This window comes from Phoca vitulina, unplaced genomic scaffold (assembly GCF_004348235.1).
Source record: "Phoca vitulina isolate PV1807 unplaced genomic scaffold, GSC_HSeal_1.0 scaffold31, whole genome shotgun sequence".
NCBI classification, from domain to species: Eukaryota; Metazoa; Chordata; class Mammalia; order Carnivora; family Phocidae; genus Phoca; species Phoca vitulina.
Window position 1 is genome coordinate 2,630,577 of NW_022589734.1, and position 16,256 is coordinate 2,646,832.

The 16,256-nt window shown below is 40.9% G+C and overlaps 1 protein-coding gene across 1 annotated transcript in view; it reads right to left on the reverse strand.

Annotated features, from left to right (window-relative positions):
- Positions 1 to 16,256, reverse strand: part of GMDS (GDP-mannose 4,6-dehydratase) — a 628,435-nt gene that overhangs the window by 143,664 nt on the left and 468,515 nt on the right. The window lies entirely within an intron of this gene.

Consider the following 16,256-nt stretch of genomic DNA (forward strand, 5'->3'; position numbering starts at 1 on the left):
AAAGGAAATGGACTCTACCCTTAAGAAGCACCCACGGTAACAGAAGGTATATAATGTCTTATGAGAAAATAATGTTCTTGAGTGTCAAAAGTTGGGTTAGGAAACTCTCTCAAAGCTGGGGGTAATTTTTTTTTTTTTTTTTAAGCTTGTGTTTAGTCACTTCTAGCTGAAGTACCAAGCTAAATTCGGACTGAAGCAATGCACATATGAATACAGGAAACAGGGATGGGATTGACTGGCACACTTCCTGCCCTTTTTTAAATCCACCATGGGCATTTTCAAGATGGCTGATGTGACTCAGTGAAATCCGTGGCCATAGAACTGTGCTGTTAATTAGGATATAGGAAGACTGAAGCCCAAGCTTCAACCTCACTTGTTTTAAGCTGTAACAAACCAAAATCAATTAACTCAGACATAAAATGTTGCTAGCCTTTAAGTCACACAAAGGTTAAATCTAACTTTCTGGTGATTTCAATCTTTTGTTACAAATGCTAAATAAAATCTTAAGATATTTTGTGGCTATCTGTTTAATTTTTTAAAACAGTAATTATTAACATGACTCATTATTTGGGTCATGGAATCCTCTGAGAATTGAAAAATAAGATGGATTCTTTCTTCACCGAAAAACATGTATATGTGTGAGCCTACGAATGAGCACATTTTTGCCTAAGCTTTTAGGGGATTCACAGATTTTCCCTGAAGACCATCTCTGGACCCTAGTTTAGAAAACACTACAATTTCCACTGATTGTTTGCTCATTCATGCTTCCACCTAGTACACATTTACTGAAGGTTAGGTTTAAGGCACTGCACTAAAGCTGTGTGGGACACAAAGAAATTTAGCATACAGTCCTTGCAGTAGAGAATAGGACCATGAACCAGATATGGGATGAAACTGTAGACATTGTCAATACAACTGCTCAAAAGCATTCCTAAGATGGCAGTTTCCTCATTTGTGATTTGGAGTCCTATGACTGTGATCCCCAGCACTGGGAGTGAGACAAAAGGAGTGAACAGTGCTTTCTTTGTAAATGGTAAACCACTGTGCAAATGTTAGTTGTTGGTTTTATGAAGTCAAATTTGCCTTCCTGTTCTGAGAGCCAACCACTGAATAGTAAAGCAAAAATTTATACCAGGAAAGTAGAAGTGAGGAGGAGGAGAATTTGTCAGAAGCATCCATAATGGTCTTCCTAATGAGGGCAGAAGATCATTTAACCAAAAGCATCCAGTCAACCGTTTTGAAAGGATTTTTAAAATGATGATTCTTTAAAAAAGAAAGCTGCCAACATAATAAATAAAGAAGCATCTGCTAGAGTGTGTATAGTAGCAAAGGGCTCTGACTTACTTAATGCATTCTTCATTTGGTTCATAAGATACATAAATTAGATAAATTAAACTAAAATTAAATAAATATAATAAATAAAAGGTGTATAAGACAGACTCACTTTTGAAATTCACTTATTTCTCATACATTATATGCCAAAACACCTACACCTCTTCTGGCACTCAAACATTATATTCTTTTGGAGCTAAGATACCTAAGCTTGAAAGTATGATTAACCTGGAGCATGTCAGCTGCAAGACAGTCAAACAAATCATATTCACGTTCAATTGTGTCCCACTGAGGATAGCTTTGATGGTGACTTTTTTTGTCTCCCCTTCCTCCTCACTTAGGATTCAGAGAGAAACCATGAGGAAAGCCTGGGCATTGGACAGACCCTAGTTAGAATCCCAGCTCTGTTACTTAATGTCTAGGAGGCTGGGCAAGTCACTGCAACTCTAAAATAAGGGTAGCAATACCTTTTGGGCAGGTTTAAAAAAAAAATAAATCGGAAAATGAGTGTAAAGTGCTTATAACAATGGCCGGTACACAGTAGTAGATCAATAAAATGGCCACTACCATTAATTAGCACAGTTATAATCCTACAGTTATACGGCACTACATGTTTTATAAAACACCCTCAGAGTACGTAATTTGATCCTCACAGCAAACTTGGAATTAAATAAGGAGGCATTACTGTTTCTCTTTTACCCATGAGAAAACCATGGATGAGAGCTGTTAATTGATTTGCAAAGTCCCACAGTGGTAGAAGCAAGAAGTGGTCCGATTGAAAACTGACAGTTTTATAACATCTGATATGTCCAGCCAGGAGAACATCCTAGGTCACCAGCATCTATTGGTACAGTATATTGAGCCCAGCTCTATTACTATTATAAATATTCAACAGAAGGAAAAAGAGAGGAGCTCTCTGGGAAGTGTGAACAAATAATATGGAGACAATCAGTCTTAAGAGAAACTTAAGAGTGTAGGAAAGAAAAGGGAGATCAGGCAAAGAGGCTTTTGCTGGCTTCCAAGAGCAACAGAAAGAACAGCCTTGCAAGCAGAAACCTGCACTTACTGAGGTTTACATTTTGATGGGCTAGAAGAATGATATTTACGAAAACAGCACAACTATGTGTGGAAGTACACACTGCCCTTTTGTAATCTCTAGAATCTCATGCTATTTTCAGTTACTGCTACAAGGAAAATAAAGCAGAAGGAGACAATGAAGACCAAAATCAAAACCCAATGCTCTCTCTCTCTCTTTTAAATTCCTGAGGCTGGGGCAAGGAAGGAATATCCTAAGGAAAAAGGGAGACATATTCTTTATAACTGGGAAGCACCCGTACAGTTCATCCTTGAACAATGCAGGGGTTAGGGGTGCTGACCAATCATGCAGGTAGGAATCTGCATATAACTTTTGACTCCTCGAGAATTTAACTACGAATAGCCTATTGTCCAGCAGAAGCCTTACTGATAACATAAACAATTAACACATATTCCATATGCTATATATATTATACACTGTATTCTTATAATAAAGTAAGCTAAAGAAAATGTTAAGAAAAGCACAAGGAAAATACATTTACAGTATGGTACTGTATCGAAAAAAGTCCGTGTGTAAGTGGACCCACACAGTTCAAATTTATGTTGCTCAAGGGTCAAGTGTGCTAATTTGCACTAAGCCATTTCATGAAAGGGTTCTGGGTGTTGGAGGACCACAATAATTAGAGCTGTGCAAATGAGAAAAGAGGGCTGCCACTGGGACAGGCATGTGCGGCATCAGAGGAAAATCCGAGTGTCCGTGGTATGACCGCTTCACAGCATGGGCAACAGAAGAAAGTAATTCACTTTGAAAGAGATCAACTATCAGCTAAGAACTCACAGGAAGCAGTTCCAACTGCTACTGGATGGGCTGGCTCAGTTCTCAATTAGTAATGTCTAGCTAACATATGAGTTCTACATGGTCAATTCCTCTTGAGAGAATGTGGAGAAGAAACTCTATTGAAGGAGTCATATCTTATTCCAAGAATGAGTTAATCAAGACTTTAGTTTCCTTGGAAAGGATGGAGGAGATTTTAACATAAAAGGGTGCAGCTTGTTTTTAAAAAAATATCAAATCCATTAACAGTTTATGAGTATCTTTGAGTTCAAATATTTATTACTGGGGTCAAAAGTTCAAACCACTATACATGATACATTTTTGAAAATAGATTAGATTGAATTTTTGAATAGTAGCTTAAACTCAAAGCACAAAAATGACTACAACTATTTAAAATCAACAATATAGGGTGCCTGCGTGGCTCAGTTGGTTAAGTGACTGCCTTCGGCTCAGGTCATGATCCTGGAGTCCCTGGATCGAGTCCCGCATCGGGCTCCCTGCTCGGCAGGGAGTCTGCTTCTCCCTCTGACCCTCCCCCCTCTCATGTGCTCTCTCTCTCTCTCTCATTCTCTCTCAAATAAATAAAAAAAAAATCTTTAAAATCAACAATACAATACCATTTAAAAATTAAAGAAAGTCATGAAAGAGGAAGGCCTTGACCATTATTTTTTCTCGCAAAATTCCCAAAGAGCACTGAATACGCTGGCGACAAGGCCTTACAAATAAATGAATTAAAAACATAAGAAGTCTATTTCCCTCATCTCTCCTCTTAGCTACATTGTTAATACAAATATAGCTGCAGAATAAAGGACAGTATATTATCTGGTGTGGAGAGATATACTGTCTTCTTAATTCACTTGTGCCTCATCACTCCTGTGTCACAGGGTTTAGCCTCCCCCTCTTGTGGAAATAACATCCTTGTACAGCATCTATCATGTGGTCTTTCTGCATACATGGAGGATACACAGAGTAATGAGTTGATATGAGATATGGAGTAGATCCCACAAGTAAGAGAGGCAGGCTCTCAGATGAATTATGAGGGTTATTCCTTCACAGCTGCAGATAGTTTTCATATTTTCTAAAACAAAACATGATGCAATCTCTCACTAGGCTATTAAAGTGGATTAGGGCCCATCAGCATCCCCAAATGATGACCGTGTGTAAATGTGCAGACACAGACAAACACAGGCATAAACACACACTCTGTCCTGTCTCACCAAAAATCGAGGAAAGATGTTTCAAGCTATGGCTCACATTGAAAACATATGTGTGCAAGTTACAGCTCAGAAAAGCATGGTAACTCATGTCAGGGTAGAAATTATTCGACCCAGACTAAAAAAGGAATAGCTTCCAAAGTTTTCTTTTGTGCTTATAAACAAATTTTCATATTTAATTATTGCAGTAATCCTTACCAGCCACTCTGATTGAATCATAGATGTATATAACGTTAGAGTATCACAAGACCTCAGATGACCTTAGATTAAGAAAAGGGAACTGAGCTTCAGAGAGTTGAAGGTGGAGCCAGGACAGACTAAGGAGAAATTTCTTTTGGACCCAGCAAATAATTGCCCATTCCAGGGGCAAGGGCAGGGGAGGGTACTGGGGATTTCCAAGATGAGGCCACTTGATGGCCCCTTGTCTTTGGCTTCCTCCAAAGGAATACCTCTGTTAGAGTAAACCACTTATTTGAAATCCATAACACCTAATGTGATTATTAAAAATAAGTAAATAAAACTCAGGGATTCAGGAGTGAGGAGAAATACCGAGTCTTAGAGAGAAGAGCTGAATTCTGCTAGCAAGCTAATGCCCCAGCTGAAAGTAAGGAGTTTGACAGGCAATCGCAGTAAGACCCAGGAAGACCCCATGGCTCCTCTTTGTGTTTCCGTTTTCTTGAGCATATGGAGAGAAATTCACGGACCAGACTGATGCCCTGCTCCAGAAATCCAGGGATGGGTGAGGCAGAGCCTTGTCAAATATTCTTCCTATTGCCATCAAGTGAGATGAAGGTGACTGGCCCATTTTTTTTTTTTTCCCTCTAAAAACTTATGTTGCTTACAACTCAAAATATTGTTCTCCAGAATACAGAGAAATTATCCTATAATTTTAAAAAAAATGAGTGATAGGTGGTTGTTTCTAAGTGTCAGGTGTTTTTTTCCTTAAATTTTCTAAATTTTCTAAAATGGATGCTTCTTCTTTTCTGTCTTTATAACGAAAAGAACAGTTTGTTTTTAAGAAATAAAAAATGGGACCCAGGATGTATGTGGGGGTTTATGGCCAGTATTCTACTGAGCAATCTAGTGCATGTTTTGTCACCCCCTTTGCTAAGTGTGGACAGGCATTTGCATTGCCACAAGCCTGGAATCATGTGGGCAGCCAGAGAAGTAAATCTGCTAGGTTCAGAGACTCAGTACCTCCATCAGTCTGTGCACTGAAAACCATGCATAATCTGGAATTGACAACACAACATGATTAAGAAGATACTGACTTTTCTTAACCAGTCACGGGAGGACAGTGAATAAATATCATTTCTCTATTTCCTTTGAGTTTGGAGTCATGGGAGAGCGTTGCCTTTCTTTTAAACCGATTATGTTAAATTATGCAGATTTACATTTAAATCTAAGGTAGCTGTTGTTACAAAGCCTTACATCCCACACAGCATTTGAGGAATCTTAGATCCTTGATACTCAGAGAATAGTCTGTGGCTTTAGCAGCAACTGGCATCACCTGAGAGTCACATATATGGAGTCTCAGTGGATACCCCAGACTTACTGGATCGAAACCCACATTTAACCAAATCCCCGAAGCCTGCTTTAGCTCTTTTCTATCTGGGCACTCAACTGCCTACCCTGGAAAGCCTGTTAACACAGGAAATCATCAAATATAAGGGTGAAGATCAACACTCTACTCCATCAACATCTGCAAAGTCACGGGGGACGTGGCCCGAGGCTCATCAACCAAGGAAACAACAACACGGAACATTTGTAGGTGGCCATCGGACAAAGGGTCACAGATGATAGGTGTCAGACAGTCACTAGTGTGAAAACAAATGGTTTAGACACAAATTCTAGTCACCTCTTACTCTGGATAATTGGGCATAATAATGAAGCCCATGAGGACCACCTTCCATGTGCCAGGCACCATACAAAGGCAAAAGTGACAACATACGCCCCGATCCTCACAGCGCCTTTTAATTAGGGTGTGTTGCCCCTATTTGATGGCAGAAGAAACGGAGGTCAGATGTATTATTGTGCTCACTTCATAAAACTCCTAATTAGTCTGAGACTTTGTCTACTGTCTGCCCGCTTCAAAGGTGATGTTCTTTTTCACTACTCTACACTGTTTCCTTAAAGTTCATGGGAAATGTGTGAAACTTAAAAAAAAATTTTTTTTGATGTGGCAATTCTAATAAGAAAAAGAAGTCTGTTTGCATTTTTATATTTTGATGTAGTTCAAAACAATGTAGTTCAAATGTACTGTTGAAGGCTGAGTCATCTTGTTTTGAGAAATTTAAAAACAGATACAGACACACACATACATACATGTACAAACACACACAGCTATGCACACATACATGTCGTGTATACAAACCTGCGCACACACATGCATATCTACCTATAAATATATACATGCACACACATATGTCCGCTCAGTCTGGGAGACCTGGCTCTGACAGTGGGTGTTACACCATCAGTCTTATAAGAGTTTGCTAAGATCAGGGCGCCTGGGTGGCTCAGTCGTTAAGCGTCTGCCTTCGGCTCAGGTCATGATCCCAGGGTCCTGGGATCGAGCCCCGCATCGGGCTCCCTGTTCGGCGGGAAGCCTGCTTCTCCCTCTCCCACTCCCCCTGCTTGTGTTCCTGCTCTCGCTATCTCTCTCTGTCAAATAAATAAATAAAATCTTTAAAAAAAAAAAAAAAAGAGTTTGCTAAGATCATAGTAATATTAATATTTCTAGGAAAAAGGGGGATGTTGAGCAAGTCTCTGCTCCTGAAATGCAATCATATGCAGTCAGCTGCTATGTGTACAGGATAGAACTGGAGTTTAATTAGATGTTTTTTTGGACGAAATTCACATTTGTAGAACACATTTTCTTTAGTGGGTGAAGAAGGGACAGCAAGAAGGTATAAAATGCCTTCCTCATTTTAAAACACAAACAGTTCTCTTCAGACTACTCACCATGAATAATGAACCAGGGAATTAAAAGCTTTAAACCTGTTAAAGAAGCAATATTAAGTTTGGTATAAATATAGCTGAAATAATCCAGGCAGTTTTATGACCTTACACCCCAAATAAAGGTGAAATGCTGAATTCTTTCCCTAGAAATAGTGGTAAACACAGCTAACAGATGGAAGAGCTGAATGGAAATTTCAATAAAGAAGGCCACAAAGAAGCATTTGTAAGCTCAGGGGTGCACGCTTTAAAAAAAGAAGCTGAAAAATGGAACTTTGTTTTATTTTGATAGAGTGCCAAAACAGTACTGCATTCCTTAAAGAGCTGAATAAAGGATCGAGTTAGACTGGCCTTCTCAACACCTCTCGAAAAGCCCCCTTGGGTCTCATTTTGCTGGGATGACTATTTATATGACAGGTAAGGGAATAATTTTGCTGGATTCAGTTACACTTGGGCCCCTGTGACCCCTAGGTCAAAAGAGCAAAGGCAAAAGTGACAATGTAGATAATTGCCTGTTTAGGATAATGGAATACTGATTGAAGTCAATGATTATAACACCTGAAAGATAAATGAGCTGATGTGAAAGGTTCAGTGGAGATAGCAAAGTGGAACAGCAGGCCCTGCACGAGGAGTGGCCGAGGAGCTGTGGAATTCGAGGGGAGGGGCAAGTTTCCTGACCTGGAACTCACTCCAGCCTGGAGTGTTCCAACATCTAAAATGGGTTAGTTTGTAAAACATGCCATAAAACAGAAATTTAGCCCAACGCCCCAAACTGCAGGATTAGAGCAACATTAGCTAACGGGGCCCTCCATTAATTTTCACTGTAACCTCGGAAGGCCTCGATTTGCCCCAAATCCATTATTTTTGTCTGTCACTGGAGGGAACTTTCCCTTCCTGCCAGCCAGGAAAAAGCCTGCTGACGTTTGCAGTTCAGACCTCAAAGCGCGTCGACAGCAGCGGCCTGACCAGTGTGGGCCAGGGCTGTACCAGCTCCACCGTCAGAGCCCGGCCCCTTGGATTTTCTTTCTTTCTTCCTTTTTTTTTTTTTTTCTTTTCCTTTAAGGCAGAAGTATGCCTGAAAATGTTTTTCCAACCCCAACAGCCCCGCTGCCCTCCTGGTTCAGGTTTCTTATTGCTGTGCCTGCTCCTTCCAAGGGCTTGTCCTGTCACCTTGCAGGAGCCGCATGCCCTCCCGGCTGCTCCCTGGGTCAGGCCTGGCTACAGAAAAACCCTCCACTCTGTTTACAAGTTAGGCCTGAGGGGGGGTTGCCACAGTCCGCAGGCCTCCTCCGGACGCAGGGGTGGCCCTTCTCTGGCAGGTCTCTCTTGCGGTCAATGCCGGGTGCTTTTCTGCCCAGACCCAAGATGCCACTTGCTGGGAAACTTCAAAGATGGGCCTCTCTCATTCCCCTCAGTGCTCCCCTCTGACCTCTAGGCCCAGGTCTGTCCCTTCTGACACAGCCCCAATGACAGTCTCTTGACCAATGCTTTTGGAGCTGGATGTATTCCCTTGGCTTCTAGATGAATTCACTGAGGCCCAAAGTCATATATCTGGTGAGTTAACAGCCTGGAATTCTACCCAGGCTTTCTTCCTCCAAATCCTCTTCAAAAGTGACCAAAGAACCATGAGTGACTTGAGAAGCTTCTAGAGATTATGACTGTGGAAGGAAACTTCTGACCCAGCCTCCGATTTTCCAGTGAGAGACCGTGCATCTGACCCCAGTGGAGACATCCGTCTTCTTCTTGATGAGTACATGTCTGTGTAAATAGGAATGTCCTTTGACAGGAAATGTCCTGAAAATGCTCTTTTGTTGCTCTCCCCCACCTCCCTGAAGAATAGTATATAAGCAGCTGGAAAGCAGAATTCAATATTGTGTGTTTATCAGTCCCTCTAATCAATAGAGGTCAAAGAAAAACGATTGATCAGTGGATCAATCCAATTTCTTTTTCCACTTATTGAGGGTCATGGATGAATTAAACAAAGCATCTGTCTTTAATTGCTCAGGACTCTAAGAGGGAACGAGCCCTATAGCTGCAGGATCAGGTACGTTTTAGTGAACAACAGGCACAAGCAGGCAATTATGGAACCCCCCTGACAGAATCACTTCTTCCTCAGTCCTGCCTCCATTGCTGAGTCCAGTTCTGAGTTTAGTCTTTTGAGGACACCTCCTACCACAGAGCTCCCTCAGGCCACACACAAATAACCAAGCTTTCCAAAGAGCTGGTGAGGGACTCCAAGTATAAAAAGAGAAACATATTTAATCCAGGCTTTCCACCTGCAGCCTACTGTTCACAGATATGAAAAAAAAAAATACATTTTGGTAACTGCATTTGAGGAAATAGGACTAAAAGTTTCATTTCTAAATAACTATTTTTCATCTTTTGGGCAAACTTACTTCTCTAAGTCCCAGTTCCTCACCTGCACAATGATGGAGATAATATGTAGTAACACAGAGGTTCTTATGAGGACTAAATTATAGTACTTAGCATGGTGGAAGACACATGGAATATATTCCACAAATGGAAACAATGACTATTCTTTGAAGAGCTTGTACCGTGGCAAAGGTGGCCCTGAGGCTTCCTGAGGGTTGTCCCCATTGGCCCGTGAGAGGGGAGGGACAGAAAGGTCTGCACACCTGTGTGTCAAAGCTCCCTGAGTAGTCCCTCCATGGCACGAGGAGCCTGTAGCCATCAGACATAAACCACCTCCTTTTCCTCCCTGTTCCCCAGCCTGTGGGGCTGGATGTCTCGGTTAGGGAGGCCTCCCCCGCTGCCTGCCTGGCAAGAGCCGGTGATGCCGGGCCGCCAGGCCCACGGAGTCAGGAGCTTCTCTGCTCTGTTTGCTCTTCCATGAGGATCAACATTGTCCAGCTCTCTGTCACTTCCCAAGCCATACGTCTCACTCCTGTTATGACAGTAGCTCAAGCGCCTTTTGGGATGTGACTTAGAGAAAGACCTTGCCGTCCTGTTTTGCATTATTATACTTGACGGTGATTTTTCTTTTTAACCAGAGAGACTGAATTGCAACCAGAGATTTACAAGCGCAAAATCCATGGAGAGATGTGACCTGCTGTAGGCCTTATGATGCAGCATCCTCTCGCCACATCATTTTTTTCACGTATAAATTTAAAACCGTCATATCAAAGAACCCAACTTTAAATTTTAAAAACTAGAGCCAGATTTTTTTTTCTGTCATATCCCATGACGCACACAATTTGAGTTTGAAGAATTACCTGCGGGAAGTAAATTTCTCTCTGCAACTGTTACAACTGTTGAAGTCAGACGAAAACCCATCTGTGCTATATGATCACCAAGGTCATAGGCATGGACTTAGTGGGAAGTCCCTGATCCATGAAGATGCAGAAATCACTGGAGGCCCAGGACAAAAAGCCAGTTAGAGAAAGCTCTTTGCTAACTAAGCACAGTGAGAAAATGACGTTTGTTTAAGGGATATGAGGCAGGACCCCCCACAAAGGAAGCCCCCGCCTTCCTGGTCTTCCAGGTGTCCCTGCTGCTGACTCCGGGTCCCCACTGAGGGACCGAAGCTGTGAGGGAGCTCAACTCCTGCTGCTGTCTTGTTGCTCGTTCTCTCTGGTGTGGGTTTCTGATACTGTGTTTCTCTGAGCTGTGGTGTGAGCTCCCAGCCCCTTGCTGCTCAAGCTGACTCTGGAGCCTTTTGACTGCTTCCTTGATGGCCTCACTCCGAACCAACCTCAGGTGGGCTTCAGCTCCCAAGTGTGGAGGTCAAGCTCTTGGGCCTGGTTCCCTCTGCTGTCCTCTGCCACCTTTAGTCCCAGGCTGGGCCACCTCGAGTGAGGGACAGTGGCAGCTCTACCACGTGGACTTGAGCCTTACTGCATTGTCAGTTTGGAGAATAATGTCCCACCGTGAATATCCTCTGGAATGAACCCTGCTGGTCATAACTTCCTTTCCTTTCAACTTCATACTTAAAGATGAGTCACCAGGTTCCAATATTCTTAATGGTTGTGGAGCCTTTTATAATTTTATAGTATTGTAGGAATAATAACTTAGAAGTAGCACAATCCTCTCAAACCAACTCCCCCTCCCCCCTTTTTGGCAAAAGTTGATTTTCAGAGAATCCCAGCTGTCCTGAAATATTGATGAGCAGGGGTAGAATGGGCTAACTTCAAACACAAACCCCTGTCCCACCCTCACAGCCAAGTTCAACAGACTGCACAGCAACAGGCTGTTGTGCTTGGATCAAAAGGATCTGAGAGTCTGGAGGCAGGCTTGAAATACAACTGATTTTATTACGAGTAAAATTAATTCAATGGAATTCTATTGAAACTGCATGGGGGGAAAGAGAATTTGGCCTGGTTTAGTCCAGACTCACAGAATTTGGTCCAAATCTTTCATTTATTTCCTTACTCCAGCTTAGCCCCAAAGAAATTCCTAGCAAAAGACCTAGTTACATGTACTTAAAAAGCAAGAGGGAAAAACAAAACATCCAAACCAACCCACCCAAACCTAGGTGTGTTCTGAGAGTCACTCTTTCTAGATACACATAACCAAACACAATAATCTTCAATTCAAGCTTTGTGAGCATTCATTTTTCTTAGTTATCTTGAGTAAGGGCAATTAGATAACTTAAAAAAAATCTCACCAGAGGCCACAAAATGCTCCAAAACCTTAATCTTCTAATAATATCTTTCCAGTCCAAGCCTTAAGACAACTTTGTTAGGATGAATAAAAACCCGAATTTAGAAAAAACAAACAAACAAAAACCTGAATTTAGAGCAACCAGGACCATCATCAAATGCACAGAAGGATCAATGCTCTGTACTAAGGGCTTTGGATAAAAATGCCTCATGGCTAAATACCTCATTCTTAAAGCTTACTGATTTTAACTCAGTGTTGGCAAAGAGAAATATTAGGAATTGCTAGGAAGGCATGAGTAAGGGTTAAATGGTAATATTCCTAAATGCCTACAATGTACCAGGCACCATGCATAGCCATGTTTTAACTTGGCGAATTCTCAGAACAACACTGAGAAGGAGGCACGACTATTTCCCTGTCAAAAACCGAGGATCAGAAAGGTTCAGAACTTTCTGGGGCTTTACTGGGGAAAAACTGGGGACTTGATCACTCAACTCAAAGCATGTTATTAGCTCAGACACTCCTGACATCCCTTCTGTTGGAAAGTCCTGCTGAGGTCGGATGGGGTGCTGGCACATGGGGTGTAGAGTCTTTCTGGACTCTGATATTTTAACTGTGTGCTTGTGTGTTCCTCACAAAACGATACATGTCCCGAGGATGCTTCTCTCACTACTGTATCCCTGGGACCTGACTTAATAAATGTCAGATGAATCTTAAGTATTGCTCAGAATCCGAACGTCCAAAGAATCCAAAGGAGGGGCATAGTTCTCTTAGTCTTTGGAATATAAAATCTGAATAAAGTTGTGAACTGAAATAATGAAATGCATATTGCATAAAGTTAACTTTTCTTTTCTCCTTAAGAAGAACTGTGATGTTTTACACAGGTAATGATAATGCTGTTGGAATAAATACAGCTTTGCTATCTTCAGAAGTGGCAATTGAATTACTACTGCATATACTTAAAAGGGAGAAATGTGAAAACATCAGTACCAGCTCTCTGATAATGCAGCTTATTCATTCATATTAATGAACTTCAAATATGCACACGACAAGGACAGGAGGCATTCCGGTACTTAGTCACAGAAAAGATGTTAACATGTTAAGGTTAGTGTGGGTGACTTATAAAGTCCTGCCCCTTCACCCTGGGTCTATGGCTGGCCCAGGATATGTGATAATTGCATAGGTGGTCATGATAGATGGGCTGGTCTTAAAAAAAATAAAAACATAAAAACTTTTCAACTTTAGTTGATACCAGTAAAATATTAAGAAGTTAAATCTGCTGTAACAAAAGTTACATTTTGGATGTTATAGGTAGGCTATTTTTGATTGCCAATTAAAAAGAAAAATTCTGAGTGTAATGGTATGTGACAAAGACCAGAAAAGTTCATTTGTAAGTTTTCACAAAACTTCTTCCTCTATTCCTGCCTGAGGATGTTCAGTGTTTGTCTGATCCTAGGACTATCTGGTGCTCAAAGGAATACTGGCTAAAGAGGACAATAAAGAGGCGAGAGACAGAAGGAAAGAGGAGAGTCAGATTACATGGAATTTTAGAGCAGAGAGTTTGGGGCAGAGATAGGGTAGAAACCGGGCACATTTGGGCGGATGGGTGAAGAGGAACTTTAGACTCACTGCTTTGCAGAAAAGAATAAGAACACTTTTCAATGCTTCTACAGAGTTGGATTTTTGCTTCTTTTGGATGTGACTGAACATACAGCAGCCTATTTTTTTTTTTTTTTTGCATTGGATTTATCAGAGATGTGCCTTTGCAGATCTGAATAATCAATCACTGCAACATACCAACACAAATTAAAATTGTGCAACTATATTTCAAACATTATAATTCAGAAAGCATGCAGAGAGAAAAAGAGAGTTTCCCAGAGTAGTTTTGATAGAGAAGTAATCTATGTTATAGCATAAATTTTTCTCTAAAAAAGCATACTTAGGATGACTTAGTCTGATGAGACAAGTAAAATAAAAATGTGCTAGATAAAGCTGCAATAATACCTCAAAGTCCTAAGAAGTTGACCCATTATTTTCTAGTAGAGACTTGTATTAGCTAAACAGGATTAGGAGTATAATTCATGAAGTTCTTTGGCCATAACAAATCCAGATGGCTTATAATTGAAAAACAGGATTAAAAACATGTTTTTATGTGTACTCTTAATAAATCTTTGGAATGAAGTATAAAAAATAAGAAAAATTCTAACAATTAGCAAGAAAAAAATAGTTTTATCAGATGAAAGTCATAATGTTATATACAATTTTCATATGTTATATTATTAGGCCTCATTTCCCTAACGATAGTAATTTAACCATGACTATGGCAACGAATGCCATGATGGTATTTTGTAGAACTCTCTTATTTCTAAATGACAGGACAGAAAAACAAGATTCTCAAAGTCTTAAGAAGTTAAAAAATACTTAGTTTTAAGTTTTAAGAATGTGGATAACATCTCACTCTGGAGAAACCAATTTCTCTCTTTTTTTTTTAAAGATTTATTTATTTGCTTGAGAGAGAGAGAGAAAGAGAGAGCACACACAGAGGTAGAATTTTAATATGTTAATCTAATATATCCAAAATATTGTCATTTCAACTTGTAATTCATATAAAAATTGAGATATTTTACTTTTTTTTTTTTTTGTTCTTTGGAAATCTAGTATCTAGTTTACATGTACAACAATCTTAGTTCAGACTAGCCTTGTTTCAAGGGCTTAACAGGAACATGTGGCTAGAAGCTATAGTACTGGATGGCAAAGTTTTAACACAAGAGAATCCCCTCTCCATCCATGCTGCCTTTGATTCATTTGGGTATTTAATGATAGTCTTCTGTATATTGATTCAGGGACCAGTGTCCTTCCATCTTGTGGACGTCTCCATCCCCTTGGGGCTCAGAGAGCTTCACTTCTAGTCGGTATCAGGAAAAGAGAGGAAGAAGGCCCAGGAGTGACATGGCATTCTGCTCTGAAATAGTCACCTGACCCACCTGGGTGCAAGGGGGCATTAGGAGACGCCATTTTGGGCTGAGTGGCTGCTTTCCAGCAAGAACTCAAGAGAGGGAACATGGATCTACAGAAAACTGACAAAGTCTAAACCTCCATTTTGTTTTTTTTTTTCTCTCAAGCAGAGCAAACTGCATGCTCATTTTGAAGTTTCTTTATGTTCCTAACACCGAGACTGGCTGGCTTTATCAGAAAGGAGGAGATCACACTCTGGCTTAGTGTTCACACGGTGCAGGGTCAACAGTCTGGGTGGTTACAGAGGCGAGCACTTCCACTATTGGTGAGGAGCTGCGGGGCCATGATGTGATGACCATGGAGGTGTGCCAAGGTATGAATCTGAACTATACTCTCTGAGGCTGGTCTGTCTGAACTAGTCCTCTAGTGAATGTTATGGTCACTATGGTTGAATAACAAATTTTCCCAAAACTTAGTGCCCTAAAACAATGATTTATTATGCTTATGAATTCTTTGGGTCAGCAATTTGGACAGAGTTGTTGTCTGGGGCCTAGGCAGAAGACGCCCATGTTTGAATGATGGTTCCCTCCTGTGTCTGGAGGTTAGTGCTGACTGTTGCTTCTCCATGTGGACTGACTTGGACTTTCTCATAGGATGATGACTGGATCCCAAGAGCAAGCATCCCATAACAGCATGTCAGGTGGGACCTGTGCTTCCATTCTATTCACTGAGGCAATCACAAAGGCCCACCCAATTTCCAGGAGAGAAAACTGAGGCTCCACTTCTTGATAGGGGAGAGGTGAGGTTCTGGAAGAACATGTGGGACTGCAAATATTGCTATGGCCATTTCTAGAAATATAATTGGCCACACTGAGTGACCATGCTGAGCAGCTCTGTGAGTTTCAGAAGGGCTCTGGCCTCTGCTTACCATTCAATACTGAGTTACTCCCATGAAGAGGTGAAAACTTCCCTTGTGAGATATGTTCTTAGAAATAAAACTAAATGCTGGTGCTGGTGAAGGAAATGAAGAGGTACCACAGAGATGGTTCTCAGCCAGAAAGTTGAAATATTAGATAAAAGAGTGAGATGTTAAATAGAACAGTGGTTAAGGGAAAAAAATCCACCTAAAACATGTGTGCTACTATTTCAGAATGAAGTTATATGTTGTCTGAGGATTTGGAGCCTGTGAAGGTCTTGGAAAGTCTGTCTAGTGATGTTCAAGGTCAAACTATTTATCCCATACAGAATGATGTTATTTCAGTAACTCCACGGAAATGGTGAAACAATGAAGCAATAGTACGTTAAATTCAGTT